The following is a 13,150-nucleotide window of genomic DNA, read 5'->3' as shown; positions in this document are numbered from 1 at the left end:
CTTGAGCCTAGGAGTTTGAGACCAGCCTGGGCAGTATAGTGAGATCCCGTCTCTACACAAAATCAAAAATTAGCTGGGTGTTGTGGTGCACTCCTGTAGTCCAAGCTACTCCAGATGCTGAGTTGGGAAGATTGCTTGAGCCTGGGAGGTGGAGGTTGCAATTAGTTGAGACCGTGCCACTACACTCCAGCCTGGGTCACAGACAGAGCGAGATCCTGTCTCAGTGCTTATGCCCTGACTTTGAGCAAGCCAAGGTAGTTCTGGCCTATTGTTTGTTTGTTCTAAGTATTCAGATTAGCTCCCATGGTGGCTGACTATCACACCAACTTTCCAGGGAAGAAATTTTGGAAATGCTGTTTTTCTTTGTACGTGAATCTATAGATGCCTTTCTTTTAGCATCCCACTAATCACGTAGGTGACAATAGTGATTTCCCCTGTATGTCCGCTTAAATAGTTAGAAAAGTTCTTAAAAACACAGATGAAAATTGACACAAATAACTTTGATAGGTATTAGCTGGAGAAAGAATTGACACGTGCCCTTTTCTTGTTGTTGTGACGTTCCTTTCCACTGATTATGTGTGAGGAGTAACTATTCTCTTCGCCAATAGGAGTGTATGTCTGGTACTTTTCATTAGTTAGCTTTCCACTGTGGTTTTCCTGGAAAAGGTAACTCATTTTAGGACCCTTTATTTTTAGATAATTTTAGACTAATTGTAGAAATACTACAGATTATTTCTGTATACGCTTTGTCCAGCTGACATCTTACATAACCATAGTACAATTATCAAAAGAAAACAACCTTGGTATAATACTATCGACTAACACACAGAATTTATTAATATTTTACCAGCTTTTCTACTAATGTCCTTTTTCTGTTTCAGAATCTAATTCAGCAACTCACATTGCAGGTAGTTGTCATTCTCCTTCAACTAGTGACAGTTCTTCAGTCTTTCCTTGTCTTTTGAGACCTTGCCACTTTTAGAGTACTGACCAGTTTTTGTAGAATATCCCTCCATTAGGGCTTTTCCAATGACTTCCCATGATTGGATTGCATTTACGTATTATTGGAAAGAATAACGCAGTGGTGATGTGCTTTTTTCTGTGCATCTATCAAGGGATTCATGATGTCGCTATGTATCATGGGTGATGCTAACCTTGGTTACTTGGATAAGGTGGTGTCTCAGAATCCTTCCACTGTAAACATACTATTTTTACTTTCTAATTGCTAAATATTTTGGCAGAGATCCCTAGAAATTATGGAAATTCCCTCCTATGAATATTAGCATCAGTTGATCTTGCCATAGAAATTATTAATGTGATGTTGTAATGGTGATTTTCTATGTTCCTCTTTCCTTCTACATTTATTAATTGGAATTCTTCTGTAAGGAGGAGTTGTCACCACTCCCCATTTACTTATTTTTTTCACCTATTTATTCGGATCAGCGTGTATCAATTGACATTTATTTTATTCTTTGGGTTATACTCCTAGATTATCTTTAGTTTCTTGGTCAAATTGTTTTGACTTTGGCCATTGGAAATTCTTTCAGGTTGGTTCCTGTGTCCTTTCAACAAGCCCTCTCATCTTTTCTTTTTTATCACTCCCTTATTTTCCTCACCACAAGATGTGCCAGGCCCACTGTCTATTTTCCCTTCAAAATCATCATCTGTGCCTTATAATGTGCTTGCTCTTAGGATATCACTGCTTCTAGTCCCCCTTGATGAATATAGCTAGGAAATGTATGTATGTACTAACTTATGTATACACACACCTATGTTTATTTCTGTATCTATCTGAATTACATTAAGAAAAAAACCTCTTGAGTTCATATTGATACCTACAATTCCAACCCAGCACCGAAAGGTTCATGTTAGCCTTGCTCCTCTCCTTGTTTATACCTTTTTACTGGAGAAACCTAGTTCTCATTATCTACAAATATATATATACACACACACACATATATATATATACATTTGTAGATATGTGTATATATATGTGTGTTTATATATGTGTGTGTGTATATATATGTGTGTGTATATATATATATACACACACATATATATACTTTTCAACTCCAGTATACTGATAAAGTAGTTTCAAAATCCCTAAGTCATATACGCTTATGAGAAACAAATCTATGAACTAGAGTACAATGTTTGTGTATAGCTTTTTGTCCTTAGGCCTGTAATATCTCATCCAAACCCAGTTTTCCAAAGTGATTTAGGTCAATTTCGTTCTTCTGCATACCCTTCATCATGTGACTCATTTGTAATACAGCTAGATTCATTTGTCACAGTTTGTAGTCTCTCCCCTTTCCCCCAAAATCTTGGTTGCAGTTTAAAAAATTTACATGCACTAAAACCCACTTATGGTGTATAGTTCTGTGGGTTTGATAAATATATGTAGTGTGTGTCCACCAATACCATACAGGACACCATCAATCCCCCCAATTCCCTCATATTGCCCCATTAGAGTCAAACTTTTTCCCCCACACCTAACCCTTGACCTATATTCCATTCACATGGTTTGAGTAGTAGGATGTACCATATTTTGTTTAATTATTAACTTGCTGAAAGGCCTTTGAATTGGTTTCACTTCTGGTCTATTATGAATAAACTGCTTTAAGCATTCATTTGTAGGTTTTTGTGAGAACATAAGTTTTTATTTCTCGGAGGTAGATACCTACTGGTGCCATGAGTAAGTTTTAAAAAGCATTTGTTCAAATATCCAGAAAAGGAAAGGAAAAACATGTATTTAGAAATATTGGGCCAGGCACAGTGGCTCACGCCTGTAATCCCAGCACTTTGGGAGGCCAAGGCAGGTGGATTGCTTGAGGTCAGAGATTTGAGATCAGCCCAGCCAACATGGTTGAAACCCTGTCTGTAATAAAAATACAAAAATTAGCCATGTGTGGTGGTGGTCACCTGTAAAATCAGCTACATGGGAGGCTGAGGCAGGAGAATCTCTTGAACCTGGGAGGTGGAAGTTGTAGTGAGTCAAGATCATGCCACTGCACTCCAGCCTGAGCGACAGAGCAAGACTCCATCGCTAAAAACAAACAAACAAAAAAAGGAAATATATTTCAGAACTACCACTGTTAATCCAATATCATTTCAGTGTAGTTTGATAACTTTTTTTTTTAATTAAAGGAAGGAACGGAGATATCAGATTTGAACTGGAGTGTTTTGTAACTTTGACCTTCATATCTCTATCACCATATACTTTCAGAATCTTTTGATTTTGGTCACACTGGGTACATTTGCATTCTCCCAGAATTTCTGTCGTGTAATCTTACTCATGATCTAACATGATATATTGGAGCTTATTGTTACATGGATTTGGTTAGGCCATGGTTCACACCTTCCTTGAAGTAAGTGTATACGGGTACAGCATGGGTAGCCTTTAAGCCAGCTACTGGCCCAGTTTCCTAGCCCCTAAAAAAATCACCTTTATGATGATGAAGATGCCCTTTGTGTAGTCAGAATGAGCAATGACCTACCTGATGTTAATTGAGGGATTGAGGGTCTTCCTGAAGAACCCCTGTCTTCACAGATCAAACCTATTAGCTTGCTGCAGAACCTGGAGTTGCTGTCATTGGCATCACCCTACTGGGCCAAGGCTCAATCATTGTCTTGAGAAGGTTTCTGCTGAAAACACACATTTGTAAGCTGTGAGGGAAGATGTTAAGCACATTAGCTAGCTGTTATCTCAGTGAGATCGTGGCTCTGATCTCCGAGATCCCTCTCTACTGCTACCTTCTGTCAGTCATCACTCATCTCCATTTCACTAAATTGTGAGCTTTTAGATTGAGGGCAGAGTTCATCCCTATTTCCAGTGCCTGTCACATACTAAGAAGTTTATATATATATACATTTCTTGCATGAATGAATAAATGCTTAATGGGTATATGATGCTTGAGGATAGAGGGTGGGGCATAGAGGGTAGGGACAGGCTTCTCATATGTGGCATAGCCAGGAGAAGGCAAGCCTAGGTGGAAGGGCACAGCAGGGTTCTGGAGTACTAGCCAGCAGCAAGATGGTACAGGTCTGCGGTGGGAGCAATGGACAAAGATGGGAGCTAACTGAATGAAGCTTCAAAGTTCAAAGCTTTTGAGAAGCCGTGGATAAGGGACTACGCTATGGAAACAGATAGAATGGGTTAAACTCCCAGTGTAGCTACTTCATATTGGAACGTGGCTTTTTCAAGTGAGCTGAGGACCAACTTGGAATGGGGTGTTTGAGTAGAAGAATGACATGATCTAACTTATTTTAATAGGATCACTTTGGTTGCAGCGTTGGGAGGATGGGAGGGCAAGGATAGCACCGGGGCATCAATAAAGAGGCTATTACACTGCTCCAAGCTACACATGAGTGTGCTTGGACCAGGCTAAATGCATTGGAGGTGGTGATAAGTGGTCACACTTAGCATATATAGTGAAGGTGGAACTCTCAAGATTTAATGATGGATAATACTAGATCTCTTTCCTCTATGCCTAACAAAACAAAACAAAACACTTTTTGATGGCTATAAATTAGAAAATAGAAATTGTTGCTAGCGATTTAAGCAGAGCTTATTTCCCAGTAAAGCAGAGCTTCCTTGAAATGGAGGCAACCTTGGGTTCCGTAACATTTCAATTTCATGTTTTCCAGCTGCCTTCCATAAGGAGCTTCAACAGAGCGGTATTTACATTACCTATATTCCTGTCGATGGAATCTGTAGCAAACAGAGCAGTGTGTATAAATTTATCTCACTTGAGAGCGTTTCTGACCATGGATCTGTCATTCCTTACATAGGGAATAGAGTTATTTCAGGATGTACTTCTTGCAGGGAAGGCCTTTACCCAGTGAGGTAAATATACTATGAAAACAACCTGATCAGATAAGGGTTCAGGGACCTTGCTCTATTCACCCATGTAAGCATGCTCAGCTTCATTTATTTTAAGTGCAATTTTCTGGCCCAAATAAGACAAGACAGGCTTGATTAACATAACAATTGATATTCTATTTCCTGGATAAGATTTTCATTGTTGAACTTCTATTGATTTTATAGGATGATTTTAGAGGATTGTGTAACAGTTGCACTGAGATGATATTTAGGAATCAGGAAGCCTCTGAGCAAAGTATCCTTATGCTACTCAAATGAGAAACTTCTTAATTCATTAGCACCTCTAAGAATAGTGCCTCATCCACTGCCCACTCTGACTTAACTAGGCATACAGGCAGCAAGGGGAGTGTTGGCAAGAGGACTTGAATCCCCCAGAAGATGTATAGTCTCATGATTGAGTCTAGCTGTGGTTGAAAAACATAATCGATCTTCAACCCTGGGTTAGTGTTAGCATCTGAGAGCAATCTCTCGGACATCCGTGTCTGGGGAGGTCACCAGGGACAGTGGACAGATGCAAACGGCTTTGGGCAATTTGGTTAAAACCTCTCCTTTGCAGGGATGATATTTGATTCATTGGGCGTTTCTTTGAGGCAAGTGACAAAGAAGTCCTGATTTCTGTCAGCGTGCCTACCCACAGGGTAGTAGCCAGAGGCTGAAGCTGGCAGGCAAGAGGGTGCCTGTCACTGAAATAGTTATATCTCAGTTTGAAAACTCAAAGGGAGTTCCATTTTGATGGGCTCCTCTTTACACAGAAGTAAAATTTCCAGAAGTGGAAAAGTGTTGAAGATTTAAGTGATATTTCTGGATCTTTATGTCTTTTATTGTGCTTCAATGTTTCTGAAAATTATAACTGAAGGTTTTCTCTTCCATCATTATTCAAATAGATTAGAATTCTAGTACATTCATAGGGCATATTACTAATTCCTGGAAAATCTATTTTTACAGAGTAAATTTTACATATTTTATTGAATGAATGTCTAATATATTCAAAGCCAGTTTATGAACCAAATAAGAAAATCAGCCAGGCACAGTGGCTCACACCTGTAATCCCAGCACTTTGGGAGGCTGAGGCAGGAGAGTCACCTGAGGCCAGAAGTTCAAAACTAGCTTGGGCAACCCCTTCTACACCAAAACAAACGAACAAAAATAGCCAGGCATGGTGGCATGCACCTGTAGTCCCAGTGATGCAGAACAGGCAAGTGCCAATATTGGGGCTTAGCTCAGAGTTCTTGGCTTTGCTCCGGAAAGAATTCAAGGGTGAGCCAGTGTATTAGACAACAATCTTTTACTGTTGTTCCATGTTCCTTGTGGGCATTGCACCCAGAATCAGCAACTATATTTATACTCACTTACACCCAGTTTCAATTACATGCAAATTAAGGGGCAGGTTAATGAAAATTGAGGGATGGGTTATTTATAACTTTCTAGGAAAGAGGCAGTGACTTCTGCTTTGTTGCCATGGAAAGGGGCTGTAACTTCTGATTTGTTGCCATGGCATTTGTAAACTGTCATGAGGCTGGTGGGAGTGTCTTGTGTTAATGAACAATGAGGGCAGCTAGGGATTGTGTTTATCGCCATCTGCTGGTTTCTTCTGGTTTTTCCACTTTATCCTGTGTGGACCACATCCTGTTTTGGTCAGCAAGGTTGTGACCAGAAAACAAGTTTGGCCAGCCTCCTACCTTACCAGCTACTAGGGAGGCTGAGTGGGGAGGATCACTTGAGCCCAGGAGGTCAAGGCTATGATCGCTTCACTGGACTCCAGTTTGGGTGACAAAGTCAGACATTGTCTTGGAAAAAAAAAAAAAAAACAGAAAGAAAGAAAATCAGTCTTGTGACTTTATGCTATCTTGATATACAGAGAATAAAACAATATAGTACAGAAACAGGCAGTGAGAAACACAAGGCCTCTGGATGATAAAAATACTTTCATTCATTGTATGTTTAAGTATTTACTGAGCACTTATTAGGTACTAAAAATGTAAATATAAATGTGAACAAAACATAAAAATTCCTGCCTTTTTTTGTGTTCCAATGTGTGCGTTGGGGTGGGGATGTGAAACGGACAATTAATAATAAATGAGGCAACCGACAAGATGACTTTTATAAAGAGAAAAATGCTATGAAGAAAGATGGGATTTCGTGACAGAGTGAGTTGTTTTCTTGTGTGATAAAGACAGGCGGAATCAACAAGGTAGTCAAGGAAGGTTTTCTAAGAATAAGATATTCGAGTTGAGACTTAAACAAGAAAAAGGAGTGGAGGGCCAGGAGAAAGAACTTCCAGACAGAAGGACTAGCAAATTCAGAGGCCTTAAATTGGGAACCACCTTGGCTTGTTTGGGCAAGAGTAGAGGTAGCTTGGCCAATTAGGCTGTTTTTGCAGTGGACTAGGCGAATGATGATGATGTCTTGGAGTAGGTAGGAGCAATGGAAATGAAGTGAATGAATGTAGGGTGTATATTTGGATGTGGATTAGATATGGAAGGTAAGGGAGAAAGACTTAAAGAATAACTTCTAGGCTTTTGGATTGAGCAGCTGTGTGGGCAGTGGTGTGCCATTAGCTGAGGTGCAGAAGACTGGAAGAGATATATGCCGGGGTCTGAGTGGAAATTAGAACCTGCTTTGTACATGTTACATTTGAGAGGCTGATTAGACACACAAAGGTGGCTGCCAAAAAGTCCTCAGGTCCTCTGTCACAACAATTTTTCTTATTTTATTCACAGATTAAATGAACTTGGTTCTCTTGTTTTTTTTAACCCACAAGATTAAAAGCTTGGCATCTCTTTCTCTCTTGCACACCAGATTCCATATATCAAATTGCCTACTGAAAATATCCACCCAAACCTAACATGTTCAAAGCTAAAGCTGCTATCTCGTTCTTCACACTTGTTCTTTCTGTATTTCTTATTCTGCTCAGTGATTCCTTTGTTCGCCCTATGACCCAAGCTTATTTCTAGACTCTATCCCTCCCTCACCCCAACTTTCAATGCATTACTAAGTTGTGTTGAACAATGTCTCCCAAACATCTCTCTAATCTGTCTCCTACTCTCCATCTGAGCTGCTACTACCATTCCAGACCACGTTACCTCTTGCCTGGATTACCATATCAGCATATGCTGCCGAACCATTTTAGAAAATCACCTTTAACCTCCTACATTTTGAGTAACTTCTGCTTTTTCTTCAAAACTCAGTTCAGTGATAACTTCCTGCAGGAAGACTTCACTGACATTCCAACTTATCCCCCATCCTATCTAGATTAGGTAACCCCTCTTAGATGTCCCTACAGTGCTCTGTGTTTACTTTCATCACAGCACATATCACACAGTATTATAATTGCCTCTTTACTTATCTGACTATTCAACTATACTGTGAGCTCCCAGATGTCAGACTGTATCTCTTATTGTCATATCTCCCATGTCCAACATGGTGCCTGGCACATGATTGGCACTCAGTAAATGTTTTTCAATGAATGATTGCTTGAAGCTAATTAGAAGGAAAATCTGCTTAAAGGCAAACTGACAACAGTAAGAGATGGTGGTTTATAGTTCAGTAGGTGAGGATGTAAACAGCAAAATAAGCCATAGAATCTCAAGAAGTACCATAGTCTAGGGGCACTTAGCATAGGAACAATTAGTATTATATTGTATTCTAGTTTTGTATTATAGATGCATAGGATAATGCAATCATTACCATTCATTGTAAAGTCAATGGTGCACCCAGAAAAGACTAAATTGTATTTAGTTAATCTTTGGTTAAGAAAGTTTGGGGATATGCACTACATAATCAGACTTAGGAGTTAAGACTGACCCAGTACGTATATCAAACCAGGTTGGAGATAAATGATTATATAGTACATCAACAGTTTTAACACAACTAGTTCCAGAACTTATGTGTTTCCCTGCAAATTGATTTATAGTTTTAGATATATATAGAAAATGTTAGAACTGAAGCCCAAGTCATCATTCTATTTTTCTAGAAATGTAGTATTGAGTTGACTTTCTGAAAGCATCCAAAAAATCTCTCACATACTAGACAATTAAAGACAATGCTTCTCTAAATAGAAATGTCTGAAAAGTGTTTATGACCTGTGTAAAGTTTATTATCAATACTTTTATGTAAAGCAGCATGAAATTGATGACTCATGCCGACACTCTTTGCCTAATTGCCCCATACCACTATACTCTTTGACCTCATTTTCCTATCCCTGATGATTGCCCTAAAACTCTTCTCTCCAGTTGACTGGCTAAGCAAATTGCTAAAGTGTAGAAAATATAGGTAATAAAGATCTGGGCAACTCTGAATCCATATTAAGTGGTCAGTAACCTTATAAACATTTGTTTAGGAGTGATTGATGACTGTTGCTGAAAGGCAGCAGTACCAGGATGAATGGTTTGGATACAGTCCACTGACTGCTTACATCTTCATAGGATGATCATAGCATGCAAGGACAGGTATTTGGGTTGGGTAAGAAGAGCAGATTGGGAGAAGAGGCAGTGTTGCAAACCAATTAAAAAAGGAGATAGCAGTGGCCATTCACACATCATTTCTGTCCGTGCGATGTAAGTAATTATTTTTTTCTCTCTAAGAAGATAAATATCTCATTAGGTCAAGATAGAATTGTGTGGTTTCAGAATGGATGATCAGCCTGAGATGTCTGTTATTCTTGTTTCAGTCTGACCTAGAAAAGTGATGTGTTGTGTAGGACTGGAAACAGATAGACAGAAAACTCTTTTCAAGGGGACATCAAGATTCATCCCTATCTTTTTAAGGTCAATATTTTGCTGAAAAGCAAAATAAACACAGGTAGTTTATATGCAAAAAAAATCCATTCCCCACTCTATATTGCCCAGTACTGGAGGGACTATACAGACACAGAATGGTCTGGCAAATGCTAATGCTTGACATAGAAACCGAAGAAACCTACAAATCATGGAGAAAAACTAATATTTATTCAGTGCCTACTATATGCTATGCTTTGTGTGTGATTTTCTCCCTTTTAAATTCAATCCTCACAACAAGCCTGTGAGGTACTATTATTATTACCCTATTTTCCAGATGGGAAAACTGAGGACTCCAGAAGGTGGGGTTAATTGCCCAAGATAACATAGCAAGTAAGTGATGGAGCTGTCATTCAGACACATGTATCTGGAATTCTAGAGGCCATGCAGTTTCTGTTAAAATATATTATCTTGTTCACCGGCAAGCACCATTTTTCTTTCCCTTCACTCTTTCTCCTCCCGTGTTTCTGGGTAGAGAAATAAATGTGGTATATTGGCTTTGCTAAAGCCAAGGTGTGCATGTGGAAACACCTGGTCACCAGCCTGTAACTCCAGAAATGCCTGGAGTGTTTGCACAAGTGCCTCATAGCAGCAGTGGCTCTAATATGATTTGAGGACTGCATAACCTGAGGAGGTTGGCGGTCTCTCACCAGCATGCCATGTGGGCCAACTGGGCCCATATTTTTGAGTACTAGATAGAAATGAGAGCTCTGTGGGAGTGAGGGAATAGTCCTGCTGAGTCCTCAGCAGTACTCAGACACCTGTAAGATGCTCACCTGGAATGGGCTTTGAGGATGAAGTTACATTAAAGTTCCAACATAGAATTATGTGGCTCATAAATATATTTGTTTCAGCCAAGTATGTCACCGCTGATGGTTACTAATGGATATGCTAATTCTAATCAGAACAGGATTTTTAAAAGAACTATCAGAATGCATTTCATGTTTTGCACTGGAGAAATGACAATATTTCTTTCAACTGAGATAGAAACCAAAATATTTCAGTAGCTCCTGTGACACTAATGAATCACAGACATGGGGAGCTTGCCAAAGACACAGAAGCAAAATATATTCTTTGTTCTGCCTGAAGCATGTCAGGATAGTAGTAGATTTTTGTTCTGGCTTCAACTTTCAATGAGTGAATGAGTAAGAAGTGTTTCAGAAGTTTTTTGGTAAGATGTCTTCTGCTCTCTCCTGAGATTCTGACAACATTTTCTCACAGAAACAGTGTTAGAAATCGTGTTATTTGCTGGGCACGGTGGCTCACACCTGTAATCCCAGCACTTTGGGAAGCGGGCAGATTGCTTGAGTGCAGGAATTCAAGACCAGCCTGGGCAATACGGTGTAAACCTGTCTCTACAAAAATAGAAAAATTAGCTAGGCATAGTGGTGCACATCTGTAGTCCCAGCTACTTGAGAGGCTGAGGCAGGAGGATCTCTTGAGTCTAGGAGGTGGACGTTGTAGTGAGCCAAGATTTTGCCACTCCTGCAGCCTGGGAGCCAGAACCAGACTGTCTCAAATTAAAAAAAGAAAGAAATAGTGTCATTTCTGTCAGTCTGAAAAATCCAGTAAAATCTATCTGCATATAAATTGTATCAACTATTTGTTGAGCACGTACTATATTCTAAGCACTTTTTCATGCAGTACACACAAAAACCATATGATAGGGGGTACTATTAGGTTGGTGCTAAAGTAATTTATGTTTTGCCATTAAAAGGGAAAATTGCAATTGCTTTTGCACCAACCTATATTAATGATATAATTGAACCTCAGAGAGGTTACATTTCTTGACCCAGGTCACACAACTAGAGATTGGTGATTTTATTTGACTCCACAACTCGTATGCATATGCATAGAGTACCCTTAAATAACTCGTCCAAGGCAAAGAACACAGGTAGTGGTAGAGATAAAGAATTGAACTCAGGCAGTCATAACTGAGGAACTGAACATTTAACCACTACCTTAAAATATCTCAGAAGTGCCTAACTAACATTAGTGAGTAAATGGCGCAAAGTTTTGTCTATAGATAGACATAACTCATGTGATGTAACTCCTGTCATTGATTGGTACAGGGTGGGAGTGAAAGGGCAAGACAGTCAGTGTGTTCATCAGTCTTGGGTGTGCCTGGGACAGATGTGGTTTATGCCTGTTGTTATGGTGTAATTATTACTGGTGTACCCTTTTACTCTCAAGAGTGTGTCTGGGTTTGAGCAATAAATGACATGGTCACCCTAACCACAAGAGAAGAGAAAACACTTGGTCAGTTAATTCTGAGGTGGCTGAAGCCATACCCATTTTATGGTCAAGGATAATCTGAAAAGGCTTTATAAAGAAGTGGTTTTTGAAAAGAGAGTACTTAAAGATGAATACAATTTCTACAGGTGGTAATAGTCAAGGGGCCAGAGGAAGAAGGAGCAGGGCTCAGGAGAAACAGGGAAATCACCTTCAAAGGTCAGCAGGGAGTGGGGTCAACTTAAGCAAAAGTGCAAAGCCTGCAGGTAGGCACATAGCATATTCAAAGAGTAAGTAATGCAGCTCATTTGGGGCATTTGCAAATAGCCTCAAATGAAACTGGCAAGTTAGGTTGTGGCCAACTTGTGGCAGATTGTGAGTACTAAGATAAGGAATCAGACCTTGATTTTTCAGTCAATAGGGTGACACTAAAGGTTTTTAAGCAGGAGAATGGAGCACTTTTTGCATGGTTATAATGTAGAGAAGTAACTGCCTTGCCCTTTCACTGCCACCCTGTACCAACCAATGATGGGAGTTACATTACATGGGTTATGTCTATCTATTAATGTATGTACAAACTTTGGGCTAGTTTCCTACTAATGTTAGTTAAGCACTTCTGAAACATTTTAAGGCAAATAATAACTTATTTTAAGGTAAACAAGGCATGGCTTATTTTATCCATATTCTAGCTATTTCCAAACTTAAGGATTTTGTCACTCCTTGGTATCTTCTCTTTATTATCTGAAATTTATAACAGTATTTGAAATGTACACAGAAGCCCTCTTATTTTTTATTTCTTTTCTTTTTTTAAGCTATTTTTAAATTTTTATTTTTTATTATACTTTAAGTTCTGGGGTACATGTGCAGAACTTGCAGGATTGTTACATATGTATACACATGCCATGGTAGTTTGCTGCCTCCATCCCTCTGTCACCTACATTAGCTATTTCTTCTAATGTTATCCCTCCTCAATCTCCCCACCCGCTGCTATCCTTCCCCTAGCCCCCCACGCCCCAACAGACCCCAGTGAGTGATGTTCCCCTCCATGTGTCCATGTGTTTTCATTGTTCAACATCCACTTATGAGTGAGAACATGCGATGTTTAGTTTTCTGTTCTTGTGTCAGTTTGCCGAGAATGATGGTTTCCAGATTCATCCACGTCCTTGCAAAGAACAGGAACTCATCCTTTTTTATGGCTGCATAGTATTCCATGGGGTATATGTGCCACATTTTCTTTATTCAGTCTATCATTGATGGGCAT

The sequence above is a fragment of the Aotus nancymaae genome, unplaced genomic scaffold, assembly GCF_030222135.1.
Source record: "Aotus nancymaae isolate 86718 unplaced genomic scaffold, 86718_ANA_hifiasm-v0.15.2.pri h1tg000004l, whole genome shotgun sequence".
Classification (NCBI taxonomy): domain Eukaryota; kingdom Metazoa; phylum Chordata; class Mammalia; order Primates; family Aotidae; genus Aotus; species Aotus nancymaae.
Note: the sequence above shows the minus strand (reverse complement) of the source record.